A 17,534-nucleotide genomic window follows, 5' to 3' on the forward strand; every position below is an offset into this window, starting at 1 on the left:
ATCATGTTCGGTTATATCAAATCACATGCAACAACACAAACACTTCGATACGAATATGTATATATTTTTAAGGAAAGACGCTAGATAAACAAATATATCGCATTTTACAAATGATGAGCCCGAGATTTTATGACGTATTGAGTAATATGTCATCAAACTGCCAATTCATTCCCGCTAAAGGAATGAACAGTCGTAATATTGTATTATTATTTCTAATATAATGTTGGCATGGATGTATGGTAAACAGAAACGCAGATTACTATCCTACCTCTTTGTTTTATATCAGGCTCTGCACCAATAAAAGATTGGGTTGGCAAGGCTCGCCCTTATAATGTTTCTAAGCCTCTCATGTGACAGTAGCCTGATATTCGCTACACGTGTATATCACTTTGTATAGAAATAATTTAAACTAATTTCAGTTTCAAAATGAACAAGCCTCTGCTGAGACTTCTACTGTAATGAATGTTCTGGGTTATGGGCCTCACATCCGACAGGCTCGGATAGAAGCATACAAGGCCTCAGACAGGCATGTGACTGCAGAGGTGCGTGGTATTGCAACGTGGATCACCACGGGTAGCAAGGCTGAGGGTCTGACCAGCTATCTGGAGAGCGATTTAGACCAGTTGTTTGTTATAGAAAGTGTCATCTGTTTAGAAGATGGTGTTGATTCAAGTAGCGTTCCTGTGGAGACAACCATATTTAGATCCTGCAGTCGTATTAGTTACTCCGGACACTGTAGACTGCTACTTGAGAGATACGGTACACGTATTCATATATCAGTGTACAATGCCTTGTGTGATGATGGATTTGGTCGCGGACTATTAAGCAGCGACTTATATGTTAATCAGTGGTTGAACGTAAAACGGGCGGAAGGCGAAGTACAACATGAGCGTGCTGGACCGTCAAGGCCAAGTACACTTGGTGTTCTTAAACTCGATTCCGTGCCTGCGCTACATTTTTACTGCCCCAGCATCATAACAAGATGGGCGGCAAGACATCGCTACTGGCCATCACCTGACGTCGTTAGGGAGGTTGTATCACTTGGAGCATTTGTTTCTCCTGTTGGGGTTAAAGGCAGCGATTACGAACATGTTGAATGGAGAATGTGTTTTAACACCGGGGAAAACGTACTGATAAATAATCTTAATGACACTCAGGTTAAATTATATGTGCTATTAAAAATGGTGAAGAAAGATGTATTACAACCGCAAAAGAAGGAGGTGACATCGTTCACGGTTAAAAACATTGTATTATGGATAGCAGAAAATAACCCGCACTCATTGTTTCATGAAAGAAGTCTGTTTCACTGGCTTCATGAAGGATTATATGCGCTAAGAGTTGCTATAGATACGAAAGAGCTGCCTTATTACTTGATCCCAGGGCGAAATCTAATGGCAGCCTGTGCTCTGGATCATGAGCAGAAACGTTCTTGGATAGCTACTATTGATGAAATGATGACCGAAGGTCCCCGGATCATATTGAGACTACCGAAGATACGACAAGCCATCATAGCTCACCCTGAGCCACTACGATGGTACAGCGGGAGGAGGATAGAGATGGAGATGCTGCAGCTGATATGCATGAACAGACTCGCCCTCCGCATGGATAAAGACACGGATGTTATTATGCAGGCACTACGCAGACGTCAGTGGGAGATTGTGAGGGAGGTTAGGATGAGGATGATTATTGAAGGGTGTCGAGTAAATGATCTACAGAATGTATGGAGAAGCATGTTTATGTAAAATGATTACACATATCAAAAGACATTTGACTTGCACTTGAAATTCACATATATAGATGTAAGGAGGTATCGTCTGTTGGTAATTAATTGTTGGATAGAGATGGAGTTGCTGTGGCTGATATGCATGAACAGAATGGCCCTCGGCATGGATAAAGAGACGGATGTTATTATGCAGGCGGTACGCAGACGTCAGAGTGAGATTGGTATGGACGTTATTATGAATATGATGATGGAAGGGGGTCGAGTAAATAATCATCGTAATGTATGGACAAGTACACTTATCAAAAGCCATTTGACTTGCAACTGTAACACACATGTATAGATAAGGGGTTGTCGTCTGTTGGTGATTGATATTTATTGTGTGGAAGAATACTATGGAAATGTAATCTTCGTTAAGAAAACTGTTCATATAAACGTTTGAAAATTGTTGTATTAATCCTATAATGCCTATGAAGCGACGAAATGATGATGATTGGCTGATTTAAAACTTTGATCACATTTTACGATAACATAATTGTTAAATAGGTGGGCTCACGTAAAGTCAGATCCCCATGTTGAATGTCATCCAGGGTCTTAAAATATATCTATATATATTTGTGTTATGCTTGACATGCGTCCATGTACGAGTTGTAACCCAATGAACATTAAGTTAATGTGAAAGCAGGTTTAATATGTATGACGATATAATAGAACAACATGCAAATACTTCTCCATTAAGTATAAAGATGTGTTTCGTACCTACTTATTGAAAGTATTTTTGGAAACAATTATCGATAGATCTATTACAAAACGATGCATCCTAGGTCCATGCTATATAGTAGCTTGTACGTCATGACGATATTCATTTTAAGGTTAAATAGTTCATTATATGTGTCTTGTTCTGAGAAAACTGGGCTTAATTCATGTGCGTAAAGTGTCGTCCCAGATTAGCCTGTGCAGTCCGCACAGGCTAATCCGGGACGACACTTTCCGCCTAATATTGATTTTCGGTAAGGAGGGACCTCTTGAAACTTAAAATACATAAAAAGCGGAAAGTGTCGTCCCTGATTAGCCTGTACGGACTGCACAGGCTAATCTGGGACGGCACTTAACGCACAAGCATTAAGCCCAGTTTTCTCAAAATAAGACACATATGTTTTTGTTATTGAAAAGGCTTGTGTTTTGGAAAAGACTTGTTGATTAAACGTCCGCAAATTTATTTAGTTAAGATATTGCTTTATTTGTCAACCTGTAATGCTACTGTCGCGATACGATTTTATATATGTAACTGCTGAATTGTTATAGTTGTGTTCTTCCTGCTGTAACAGTATGTCTTACACAACTGTTGTCTTTGTATGTGCCAAATATTAAATATGATCATTTTATTGTATAAGAAAATGTATTATTATAGTGTTCGATTAAACGGTATATGTGGTGCAGTTGTTGCGTCCGCTTGAAAATCATTTACGCAAATTTGCTTTGAATTTAATAATGCACTTTGTATAATTGTACTCATTTTGCTTTGAAAGCTTAATTGTTTCAGTTTATGTTTAAAACTGTATTTATTTATTTACATGTGAATTAATATTGTTTTATATTTTTGTCATGAATATCGTGTTTGATCTGGAACTGGGGGTCTTAGTTCAGCGTTTAAGAGACGTGCGAACAAATTGCTACCCAGGACATCCACGGCCCTCTATTGCCACCTGTTGACATGCTGCCCGTGTTTGGTAAATCCGGGGAAATGGACAAAGTAAGCAAATAGACATCATCTTTGCGAATATTCAACAAACGTATATGATGATACTTTCATTGAACCTTCATATCAATTGACATTCGAAGAGCGGGCTTACTAGTATTTACTGTACGTTTATTTTGCTTAAAACATTCTTTATGTACATATTTATTTCACGTTGTTATTCATTTGCCGCATTAGCCATTTGTTTTATGCCTCTTAAATGTTCTGTCTATGATTCCAAAATGCAGACGTTAAATCATGTTTTATTATTATGCTTAATTTAAGCTAACATCACCAGCAATACGTTGTTAAATAAGACTTTGAAATTATCAACTACTATTTACCTTGAATATCTTCGACTGATGTGTTGGTGGTATAACAATATCATTACAATTACTGTTAAAACCACTTACCAGTGAGGAACGCAAATATACATAAAAGTGAACTCCTTTGTTTTGAGGTTGTTCTGATTGGGGGTATTTTTCAATAAATGAATGAGTAAACAAATGAATGTTTGAGAGTGCATGAATGAGTATGCATGCATATCGTATGAATAGTTAAAGAATATATTAAATAATGACCCTCCTTTGAATACTAGGATTTTGGTACTATATAACGTCCCGCCCTCGACTGACATGGTCCCCCACGCCTGTTATCATTAAAGCAATTTAACTCTTTCTATATGGAACATATTTGTGGAATCAAAGACCTATAAAATACAGTCTAATCAAAGACTTAACTGGCAAATTTTCGCCGATGATAACCACTTGTTTACACTGTTAAACACTTGTTTAACATTGTATTTGTAACAATCAATCTCAACTTCAATCAATCATTTTAACAACAAAAATGTGATAATCGCCTGAAAATAATTCATAAAGTAATTTATTTATCCGACATCGACAAAGCGGGATCGGTTACCATACACGCGCGGCCATTTTAACAGGTACGCGCTGGTAGCTAACCACGTGACCCCGCCGCGAGATGTTTACGGGAAAGCGTGTGATTTCCCATCCTGGTATATTATACGTCTTTGCTCCACACAAGCACATGTTCTTGATCGACGACTTGCAGAAGATTGGTGACACCATTGCTGGGAGAAATCTTGGTGCGTTACGTTCTATGATTACCACCAGTTTAAAACACAAAAAAATTGCCGTTGCTAATGCCAATAATTATGCCAAACACAATTGTTGAACAAATAACACTAGCTCCGGCTTCCTAAAGGTTGTAAAGTCTTGCAATTGAACTCCACAAAGCCATTAAAGCACAACATGACCCTGGTATAATTAATGTTGTAACCAATTGTGTTTCAAGGTTTGATGTATTTAGAATATTATTTTTAAGAATCGAATAGCATTTGACTGCAGTTCATTTATGAAATTTACTTGACAGTTTACACACCCTTCTAAAAGATCTTCAGAAAAGTAATATTCATTTTTTATTATGACCGGTTCATCACATAAAAGATGTATGCTGTAATTTAAACATCCTACGGACAGCAACAGACTTCTATCTGCGTTTCGAATTAAACAGTTACGAGTTGAAATTTAGGAGTAAATTTTATACATAGCGAAATCGCGAAGTGAAATAAAACAGGTCACGTGTTACGATAATCGTATCAGAATGCATAGTTTTCGTGAAATAAACCAACATGTTGTATTTATAATATACTAACACGAATTGATTTCGGCATTATTCATTTGAATTGTCCTGTTTGTTTGTCACTCGATACGACACGTGTAATTTTAATAATCGTCTTCTCTATGATGTCTATGTTAATTTGCTGTGTGACCTGTTGCGATCCCATGATCATTATTCGCCTATAATGCTAGAACATTTTGAACTTCAGATTTTGGAGAGTGCGGTAAGTAAACGTACCTGAATATACATACGATGACGCCGTCAAGGTAAACCCATGAGCACTTGAGAAATACAATACAAATGGGTTCATATAAATCATACATTTGTCATTGACAGTTAACTGTTTATAAAAATAAGCCTAATTAAAATCGGGGAAATAATAGTGTCAGCAGTTTTAACAACGGAAAGTTTCTGTCAACAACGCCAGTAAGGAATCTATTTGCGTAGGCTGAGTGCTAATGTATTTTTACTTGTTATCCATAGTTATCTGTAATAATGTTTCTTGACATATCTTTCTAAGATTGATAACCAGCAAGATTGCAGTAAGCACTTCTGAATTATGGCCCGTGAATTATAAAAATGATCATATTAACCTATTTATGCCTAGCGTCTAGAAAAAAAGGCCTTTGCAAACAGCGTAGACCCAGATGAGACGCCGCACAGTGCGGCGTCTCATCAGGGTATGCGCTGTTGCTAAAGGAATTTCTGTAAGAAATAGTCTAAATATAGAAATAAATATACTAGACATTCCTAATTTTGGAAATAAATTGATCCAATTTAGAAGGATGGGAGAGTCCACTAGGCATAAATGGGTTAACCTTTCCCAATCTCTTGCGCAAACAGCGCATATGATATTATAATAAAACTTTGTGATAATCTAATATAATCTATTCCCAGATTGATAATTATGAAACGCTTCTGAACTATGGCCCTTGAAGCATAAAAATTGGCCAAATTTACCTTGTTTTCAGTGTAATTCAACTCAGTTTTCCCCGTATCATCATCAAACTAGGACACAATATTTGTGGGCAGTAAATCTCTGCAAAGGACAATAACCAGGAAGATCGCTCGAAGCACTTTTCATTAATGGCCCTTGAATAATCTAAATTTGTTCAAATGAATGTTCTTCGTTATCTCACTCAAATATTTTTAATCTAATAATCATCAAACTTGATATTGTAACCCAGACATTTAAATTTGCGTATTTTGTGACAAGTATACACTCTTTTTGATAAAGTATACTTAATCAGCTTTAAAACTTCAGCATTTTCTTCTTTGAAATGACAAGGTTCAGATGTGAAATATTTAGAAAATCACATCATATAGTAATTCTCTTCCATGTTTTTTTTTTCATATTATGCATCATGCAATGAGAGATATCAACGAATTTCCGAAAAGATACAGATGTAGCATCATTACATAATGCTTTCTCTCAATTTATGTTTAAAACTTTTACTATGGTGAGCTATCTAGGGCACTGTTGCCCTTGTTGTCACCATTTAAGTCTACATTATACCTTATCTGGGACGACACTACGCACATGCATTAGCCCCTTCAGTGCGGGAACCGAATTTTGAAGGCCTTTGCAAACAGTTTGGATCCAGATGAGACGCCACAGAATGTGGCGTCTCATCAGGATTCAAACTGTTTGCTATTCTGATAGTATTCTTTGAAAAAATCGAAGAAAATGCTTATTTTAGAAATTCAGCAGACAACATTTTAGCAGAAGACAAATTTCCCAGCATGCAAAGGGTTAAGCCCCGGTTTCCCAAAACGTGGATCGTATAACTACATGTAAATGATAATCACCTCGGATCTGTCAAGCAGAAATGTTAGCACTCGTGAATATTAATCTCGAAGGCCTTCTAGAATATTGAGTTGCGCGATTTCAATGCTTTTGCATACTTTGAAACACAATTCAAAATGACAAATAGTAATTATCGCTAATATATCTCATTGGTTTCTTTCATTAATTATTAATGAGTGCAATGCAATATGCATCGTAGCGCAACATTCAATTAACACATTCAACAGATTTCCGAAATGCATGCACTTGTGGAGATTTCATAGCTTTTTTTCATCATGATCCGATGAAGAATATCAACACAAGATTGCTGTACAACCACAGCGTAGAGGTATGAGCGGTTTCGAGCATAGCTGTATCATACCACTATTGACTTATTAACAAGTGATGACGGTCAAATATTGTTGTGATTTTAAGTCGTTTGTTCTATACTCAAATTGACTTGAAATCATGTATTTAAAATTCAATTATGTAAAAAATAACGCATGAGCATACAATAAGAAAAGGTTACAAACTGGAAATCGAACCCGACCTGGAAGGTGAAATATCTAACACTCTTTTACTTTTGAACGCAGTGCCTATCGTTAAACGAGAGGTCTCACTTGAATTGGAAATGACGATGATGATGATGATGATGATGATGGTGGTGATGATGCTGCTGCTGATGCTGATGCTGATGATGATGATTATGATGATGATGATTATGATGATCACGATGACGATGAGCATGATGATTTCTTGTAGAAAAGAAAGTGATGAAGAATGTGTTTAATAACCTGTTGACATTGTATATGATACCCTTCGTTCGCACTCAAATATTTACAGTTAGTTCGTAAAACGCCACTGGGAATTTTATGGATCTTCATAGGAAATTGAGCGCACACGCGTTGAATAACCATCGTTTAATCTTTGATAGATATTCATATGATATATTTTTGTTTCTCGTTTGTCGCGTGGAGAATAAATCGTTAAAAATTGAGGCTATATAATTCACTATCTATAAGGCTTTGAACTGGAGTACAAACTCATAATTACGGCTTCAATATTCATGAGGTTTCTGTGGTATGGTAAGGAACAGAGAGTCCATGAATATTTCACGGATCTACCGGGGTTTGTCTGATTTAGATCATTTAAAAGTGTTCATTAAAGCTGGATATTGAATGTACGAACCGAACAGCTGATTAACCCTTTCTCTTTCAGAAGCAAAGTGAAAATGGCTATGTGTAAACAGAATAAAACCAGAACAGCCTGCGAGTTACTCGCAGTCTCGTCAGGTTTAATGCTATTTGCTGCTCATCAGTATCTCAGGGTTGGAAATGAAGCCTTTAAAACTTGAATTCAGTAAGAAAGGTCTTTAATTACATTTAACTTTCTGAAGAAATTAAAATGCGTGAAAGTACGAATCTAAGGGATAAAAACTGATTAAGAACACGGGCTGTACCCATATAATCCTATCGCACTTGATAAGCCCGAAATGGCGGAAATAGAGGCTGAGCGAGATCCACCAGCCGTTAAAGAGGAGTTGAAAACGCAAGCTTTATGACGTTCGTAAGGAGTTAGAGACGTACGGACGAACAAGTTCAGAGCCTAATGCCTCCATGACAAGCATTATGTCCACTCCGTAGGGGCATAACAGTGTACATCATGGATGTTATAGTGAGGGTCAAATGAGCTCGATGAAGATCAACATCATCTTTTTTAGACTACCGTGCAATAGTTAAAAAATCCTGAATGCGTTTCCATTATTACAAGAATTAGCATCATCTGCGAACAGTGATACGATCAATTCAATCACAAACGTGTACATCTACAATGCCAAACCTGACTGAAGTTGTTTTTCTAATCAAGTCATTTCCATATAGTTAGTTCCGGTCTATATTGTATGATACCATAACTTCAAGTTTTAAAGAGACTATAGACTACTTATCACTCTTCAAACACAATTACTCTAGAACAGGGCCTTAAAGGGGCTTCTTGAAAGATTTTCGTATTTTTTTTAAATATCTGTAAATTACTTTCTAACAAAACTGTAATATTAAGAATACATTTAAATTAATTAAAATAACAAGAACAAAAGATAGACATAAAATGTGACGACGCTAGGGATCGAACCTGGGACCTCTAGAAGCAAACGTTTGCCCTTTCCCGTAGGGAATATTGTGTCCGCCTACCGACCGGGGTCACGGGTTCGACCCTCACTGTCGGAGTTAGCTTTAAATCTCACCCTAAGTACTGGATCTACCCAGGAAATTGACACTAGAGCGTTTCAATAAGTCCAAGCTGTCGATGAATGCGAGATAAATTAAACAGCTATACACTAAACTAGCATATAAATCATTGCCAGTTCAAGTATGACCGTCAAGCGCTGTTCTTTTCCAGTTAGCATTTCTAAGGACTGAATCGTGTTCCCGAGGGTACGTACGTTCCGATGAAGGACAGAACATTTAATTTCCATGCTTAAAGCGTTCCTGCATAATTAATGATAAGCTCGCTGTAGGACAGCCGGAAGATAGATAGACCTGTCACCGCATCCGTTCTACATTATGATTTCCGTATATATTATTTAAGAGAATTTAATTGGTTCCAATGACTTGAGGCATGTTTCTTCCATGTAGTAATGGTTACGTTTCGTATTTCGGAAACAATATATTGCACCGTCGGTTTATGTAAAATTAATAAAGATAACATATTAAGTATGAGCGCTTGAGCAAGACATTATGCTGTTCCATATAGATATTCAACAATGGAACACACTTTGTTTTAGTTTAGTTGTATTTTTGTTTACTGCATCACGCTTGACTTCTTTTATATGCAAAAGTATATCGTAATGCACTATAGAATTCCCAAATTCTTGGAGCACATTGGCAAAAGCTTATATGCATAATTTTACTATTATTCCTTAATGCCGTCCAAATTCGTTTTACAGTTATGTCGTATCGTTTATTACTATATTGATGATATGTTCCCTTTAATAGTATTTAGCAATCTTCAAAGCGCCCATGTGAATTATCACCACATTTGAATGCACAAATTACCTTAAGGGTGCTATAAGGGGTCAGAGCTGTGGATTACTCCTTGCTTTAAAAGACTTCGGTTGTTGTTAGTTTCATCGCCTGGTGCAGTTTTGCCATATAACTGCACTTCATGGACACTTTATTAACAAAAATGTTAACGACAACCTTCACGTATTACTGAATAAGTCATGAAGAAATATTCTATAGAAAGTAGCTGTAATTGCGTTGGTAATCTGATGTCATCTGACGTACTGACAATCCGTTTTCTTTACAGAAAACACATATCTGGCTTTTTCCGTTGGATCACGTAACAATATAATTGAATATTAGTCTATCAATTATTGAGCGAGTTAAATTGATTGGGCCTATGTTCTTTGAATCGTTAAGTCGCGTACAAATAATAACAATAATTGCTAATTAGTAACGAATGAGTGACTGGAACGAGGTAAAGGCAACTGTGGAGGCCCGTCTTGGAGTGACGTCACAGCTACAAGTATAATACTTATATTAATGATGATGATGATGATGATGACCACGATATTTAATAATAATTACGACGATGTCGACGACGACGACGACGACGATGAGGATGATTTTGTTGACATTGATATCATCGTTTTTTATTCATATATTTATTTAAATATCATTCTTTTATCAGAAAAAACCCCCCAGAACATTATACGTTCAATTTAAACATTTATAGCTCATTATCATTAATAATAAAATATATTTTATAATTACAATAACATGCGTTTGCAATCAATATAAAGAATGCATCATGTCAAATTTAGATCAAATGAAATAAACAGTATAAAATATCAAATAATTTGCGTGAGAATATCACACGGTTAACCTTTGCACTAACACAATGATGACTTAGTGTCAAAATTGCAATAAGAAATATAATATTGTGCATTTGTTTTCTTTGTGAAGGAAAAAAACACTAAACTTGTATTACATATATAAGATATTTTATCGCATTTAAAGGAATTTTAAACAAAACACGGAGAGTTGTTTTAGTACGTTTTTGTTTTAACTATTTAGTAGCTCAATAAACTTGTACATTTTCGGGCGGTATCTAAAAAAAAACACTTTGGAATAAATACATTCTAAATATCGGAATATTGAATAAGGCTATTAAATTACAAAGTGATATCCACATTAATTCGATTATCATAATAGTCCGGCTTTGGTGCACAAACGTTTATGAAATGGTGTAAATGTATCAAATACAGAATTCTTCATTTGACAAAAGCGGGCTATGAAAGTTATTGGTCATGACAGTATTCCGTTCACTTGTTGTATCATAAATAATGATATCAATACCATCAATTGTAATTGATATTGAAACTTATAGCGGTATATATGAGCTGCGCTCTGGGAAAACGGGGCTTAATACATGTGCGTCAAGTGTCTCTTAGGTTAGACTGTGCAGTCGGCACAGGCAAATCATGGACGACACTTTCCACCTAAATTGCATTTTCGTTAACTTAAAGAAAAGTCTTCATTTAAACGAAACATTCTATGAAAGAGGAATGTGTATTTCTGATAAGCCTGTGCGGACTGCACAGGCTAATCCGAGTTGACACTACGCACGTGCATTAAGCCCCGTTTTCCCAGAACACGGCTTATATATTTTATGTTTTGCATTGGACACCTGCACCACAATTCACGCAGAAGACTTATTGATATCGACCTATGAGGGTACATTTCATACGAGTAAGTCGAGAGACGCGGTTGGCGGGCCTCTACGTCTGTTCATCAGTTATGCATGCCGTCGCGGCAATCTGTGTGGGTGACAAGGGCAGTTGTCGACTGAAGAATACCTGCATAACAGTTTCGTACAGACCCTTGGATTAGTGGCATGGTGTCACACGGTTAAATGAATTTTTTTAATTAATCCGTGTTTTTAATATTTCGAAATATTGCGGATACTTACGTGAAGTTGCACATCAGAAGTAAGAATAAGTTATAAAAACGTTGTAACAGGAAATTAGTCAGTCTTGATTATTTTTTTTATTGAAAAAAAATCTGTAATTTTCACTTATATCAACTTAAAAGACGGAATTTTCATAAGAGTCTTGATATTTATTTATGCCATGTTTTATTGTTTTTATTTGTTATCACCCGCCATAGGCGGAGGGATATTGTTTTGGCGTTGTCCGTCCGTCCATTCGTCTTTCCGTCCTTCCGTCCGTCTTTCCGTCCGTCCGTCCGGAGCCATATCTTGGAAGTGCTTTGGCGGATTTCATTGAAACTTGTTATGAGTATATATATATATATGGATAAGAGGATGATGCACGCCAAATGGCATTGTACACCATCCGTTAATAACGGAGTTATGGCCATTTGTATCTTGAAAAAATGCTTTTTTGTCAAATGTCATGTGTCCAGAAGCATATTGGCGGGGGATATCAATTCAACGAATTTGCTTGTTTATTTCTACATTTGAACTGAAATTAATACCAAAATGCCTGCTATACATTTTGACCGAACACGCTCAAACGTTATCAAATAACTGCTTTTAAAACGGGGAATACAAAACAAGCTAACACAGCAAGTTGAGTAACAAAGATATTTGCGCAAAAATATGTTTTAAAACTACTTATAATTAAACCCATGATAGATAAATAAAGGGGGGGGGGCGGCGTCGAACATATTCGGGACTTTAAACTAAAAGCGTGCCCCGAAGAAAGGACATGCGGTCTTCTTAATTAGTATGAGTCCCGGGGTAAATAGACAGGTAGGACTTTAGATCCCAATATATTATAAGGGATCCTAAGTCATTTAACAGACATAAAGACATGTATATCAATGTTGTTTCCTATTAACACTTATTTTAAACAAATATACCAGGATTTTAAGTTTATTTTACGGATAATTTGATCCTCGTTCTGGGAAAGCTGGACTTAGAGCATGTGTGTAAAAAGTCGTCTTTGATTAGCCTGTGCGGATCAGGGACGACACTTTCCGCTATTATGGTATTTTTTTTAATAAAGCCTCTTCTCGGAGAAAATCCAGTTTATGCGGAAACTGTGTGTCGTCCCTGATAAGCATGTGCGAAGTACACAGGCTAATATGGGACGACAGTTAACGCACACGCATTAAACCCCATTTTCCCAGAGCGATTCTCAATTTATAAATTGCATGTGCTCGTCTCCAGCACCATGGCCTCTGATCGACCAATGAGCGGGACGACCATACTCCGGAAGCACGCTCTCTACCAGACGAGTTACGTGGAAAACTGTCACGTGATGTCGCCTAGAATCGGCAGAAGTCCATCTCCCCCCACAAATACACTCTTTACAAAGAAGGTAACCGTTTGTTACCAATCTGAATCCGATTGTTCAATCTTCCAAGAAGTTTAGAAGGCGGTCAATACCTTTTCTGAATTATCAAAATATATATTTAAATAATAATCTAGGATACAATATATACATCAAGTTTGTAGCAATCGTGTATGGTGGGAAAATTTGAAATCCCGCATAGGACCTGTGTCATTTCATTGTCTATTTTCTGCAAAATAAAGTGTTAATACGTATTATGTGCGACTCACAATAAGTGATATGATTACACATGTATATTTAACGCGTTAAATAGTTGGAAATTATATAATGATGATAATGCGTATTTAGTATAAGATTTTCTCGTCATGTAACACATCAGGGTATTCCTCATATTTTCCACCTCACTGCTATTGTGCAGAGAGCCCCCAGCGTACCGAGCAAGACGAAAACAAGCGTCCAGAAGGATCGGAGTCCACCGCCACTCCTGACGCGCACGCGACTCAGTCTAAATCAGCTCGACGCTCGCAGACTTCAGCGGCTCGACCGACAGCGGCCGTGGCAGGAGAAACCACCGAAGCAGAAAAAAACAAAAGGAACCCTCAGTAAGTACCGAAAGTGGCAGTATATCTTGCATATTTATTAATTACCGGAGAATAATGATATAACGAATAAACCTAATATGTGCGCTGTTTTTTATTACCGTAAAGTAACTTCCGCAAATTTTGCTGACATGCAAGTATATTGCTTGTTCATTTTGGAAACGTTGTATTGTGGTTTTAAATTTTGAAGCCAAAACGAACAGTTCAAGTGGCACTGGCAAATGATCATAATACTACCCTATTGTAATAACATTTAAATAAACGTAAAACACCGATTGTGTCACAAAAAACTTATTATGAATTGCAAATAACTTAATTTAATTGTCACAAGTAATGGCCTTAAACAAATATTCTGTTTTAACTGATGTATATATCCGTACCTTAATGGTCAGAAATTAAGTTATGAACATTTTGTCATCAAGAGAGTCATGCATTTTTTATTATAATTAAACACACATACATGTAAACGCTCAAAACAAAGATAAAACAGCGATTTCATTTAAGAGGAAGACTTTTAACTTCGAAATTCAAAAAATAATACAACCTACGCACTATGTCAAAAATTACACGCTGAGCATTTATTTTCATGTTTCAGGAATATTTTACGACAAAACTTTGCCAACTGACGTTGATACATCAGATCTGAAATTTAAAGCGCGGAAGTATGTGTCCAATTCGAAATATGGCGACATTTACATGATAAGGTACTCATTTTTTTAGCAATAATTGTTGTTAACGTAAATTTAACTTCATCTGTAAGTTCTTATATGGGGAACTCAATTTAACAAATAACCTTTGCCGTGCAACCACCCGGCTGATGTTGCCGGCATGGCCACGGTGCTAATATAGCTTCTGCCACTAATTCTCGCTCTCTTCACTATTTTAGAGAAATCAATAAAAAAGAGAAACCTAAACCGGAAACCCCTCCGCGGAAGTGGCTCTGGGAGGACGAGTACATGCTGTGGATGGCAACCGGAAGTAGGGACAAGTACCTCGAAGACAGAGGATCGACTCGCACAAAAGCGGTTCCTTTGTACCAAACCGGAAGTTTGAAATCCTCGTCAACAACCGAGTAATTGATTTAGATAACTGATCACTTTTTCCTTTTTTCAATGACTGGACTTAATTGTGAATAAAACGTTTAAATCAACAAGGATACTTGCAGAATAATATGTTTTTTTTGTTTTTGTTAGTTATAAAAGCATTATTGTTAATAGTTTAAAATTGTAAATATAATTTAAAAAAATGTTAAAGGAATAATGAATAAAGTAATAAAATAAATTGACCTCTCCTTGTTTGAGTTACCTTTCCTAACACAAAAACATAATGTTTCCCTAATGCAATTCTTGGAGATCTCTATTTATTAAGTAATATATATTTATCATACATAGGTCGGCCATTCTACCAACATTAAATGAATATCCACGCCCGAACGCTGATTTCTACGCGTAAGTCTCACAAACGCACAAATTGTACATGTAACGCATGCGCATACGGGGTTTCCGTTGTTAAAACACATTATATGCACTAAACGCATGCCCACACGGCGTTTCATATTGATAAAAGTTAACGTTTATGCATGCACCTAAAATCTTTCATTGTTGTAAATGCCAATGCTTCGAGTTCAAAAACTAGTATTATAATTATTTACATTTTGTGTAATTGATCTGAATTTCCACACACTCTTATTTGCCTTATAAGCCCTATACAACATACAATACTCTACATACTTTTGGGTATATCAATTTACAATTAAGAGTTTGTACGCAGTCCAACTCGTATTTAGCCAGGAACATTACAAATATGATAAGTTATGATAAAATAAAAACACGTCTCGCTATTGCCAAAAAAATCGATTAAAGAAACATGCCAGAAATAAATAAGTCTTTAATTATTTAAAAAAGTATTATGGGTGTAATAGTTTCACGCATCGTTGAAACCGGTTTGCACATCAATTAAAGAACGAATAGCCATTGTTACTTGATAAAACATACGATTGAAACTGCTTTTATCGAGATTCTTAATGCATCAAAACAACTCCAGTGTCGTACTATACATTGTGCTGAAAGGGACTGCTCCACTGTTTAAAACAAAAACAACAACAACAACACATCTCTACAAAGGAATAAAAAGCTTTTTGTGTTTTTTTTTGTATAAAAACTGTGTATGCCTTTGCTGTGTATCTGTAACGTACATTTCTTTGGATTGTCGATTTCTTATTATATAAGATATGCTTGATAAGGTTAATTTGGTACAAGCCACGTTAAGTCCAAACCTTACAAATGACAAAAAGACGTGATAATAAAACATGGAAAACGTAAGTGTTACAAACTATAATTTTCACCGCCCAGAGCTATGAAATCGCTCCCTTTATTCACATTTTCGTGCATGCCACACTTACCGGTAGATACGTTTCTGTATAACATGCGTCCGTGGATTATTTTTAATTGTATCTCTAGAAGTTTAGTTTTATGCTGATTTTATTTGTGTTTTGTTGTCTTTTTCTTATGCTTGAGTATACATGATCGTACGTAGTACCGTAATTTTGTTATTGTTAGTATGCAGGTAGAGTCCACATAATGTCTGTGTCATTGAGATTCATCATACAATATCAGATGGGGGTAATCACGTGATAGTCAAGATGGCGACGTCCATACCGAGACAGGTATCTTACGCCGTTTTATAACCTTAATTTATTGTATTATTTGTTTTAATGCCGCTCACTTTCCAGCCATATCAGCAAAAAAGGGATTAGCGTTTATTTTGTATAAATAATCGCTCTTTACCTCGACTTTGCTCGCTGCGAAATTTGTTAGCGGAATGACCTAATTACAACTCCACTAAGAAAATTGGCAGCCAGTAAAGTCGAGATATAAAGTGAAATTTAATATGGAATAATCGCAAATAACTTTCTTATTGATATGGCTTGAAAGTCGGCGTCATTTAAACATTAAACAAAAGTATTAAAGGGTATAAAGCGGCGACAAATACCTGCATTGGCATGGACGTCGCCATCTTGACTTTCACGTGATTACTCTGACTATGCCCGTTAATTTATGTTCACAATTCTGCATGTTTAAAATCACGTGTTTGTAAAGCTTTGTAATTTTAAATGTAATATATTGAACGCTCGCAATATACCCCCATACGGCGGTCTATTTCCTACTTATCGTCGGTTTGAAGGACGACAAACAACATGTCAAAACGAAAAATATACCCGCCGCGTGTTGTCGCCCTTCAACACGAAAGAACGACAAATTTTATAATTGTCGTTTTGGCGGATAGTGAACCCCTTTCAAACCCGCTAACACGCAAGTCTTAGGCGCCATAACACCAAAATGGGTGAAAGAAATAACGAGGGATTTACTTGTCGTGTTGTCTTTCTGGCGGTTACAAATCGTCGCATTGGCACTTCTGATTTTCGTCCTGGCGTGTTGGTTGGGTTGAACGTTGGGTTGACAAAATTGAAATACGCGTTGAATCCAAAAATATATGTACGCATGCATAGACGAGTGTACGGGTGGACAGACAGACACGTATAATCCGTAATGTCTGACATTTAAAGCATCGTGAAGTGGCGACATTTCTAGCAAACTAAAAAATCCATTTATCTGAATTGTAAAACTGCAAAACAATCCGTCTATAAATGATCCGAAACAAAGAACAAATCCGCATACTGTTAATGTACAGTTTATTCCACTGAGCTTGACTCTCTCATGAATGCATTA

General features: G+C 36.4%; 2 protein-coding genes across 3 annotated transcripts in view; one reads left to right on the forward strand and one right to left on the reverse strand.

The window, feature by feature from the left end:
* The window catches only part of LOC127839489 (collagen alpha-1(XII) chain-like), a 308,993-nt gene that overhangs the window by 280,239 nt on the left and 11,220 nt on the right, over positions 1–17,534 (forward strand). The window lies entirely within an intron of this gene.
* LOC127839150 (ral guanine nucleotide dissociation stimulator-like 1) overlaps positions 1–17,534 on the reverse strand; it is a 357,707-nt gene that overhangs the window by 262,301 nt on the left and 77,872 nt on the right. The gene's annotated exons all lie outside the window — the stretch shown is intronic.

This window comes from Dreissena polymorpha, chromosome 7 (genome assembly GCF_020536995.1).
Source record: "Dreissena polymorpha isolate Duluth1 chromosome 7, UMN_Dpol_1.0, whole genome shotgun sequence".
Taxonomy (NCBI): Eukaryota; Metazoa; Mollusca; class Bivalvia; order Myida; family Dreissenidae; genus Dreissena; species Dreissena polymorpha.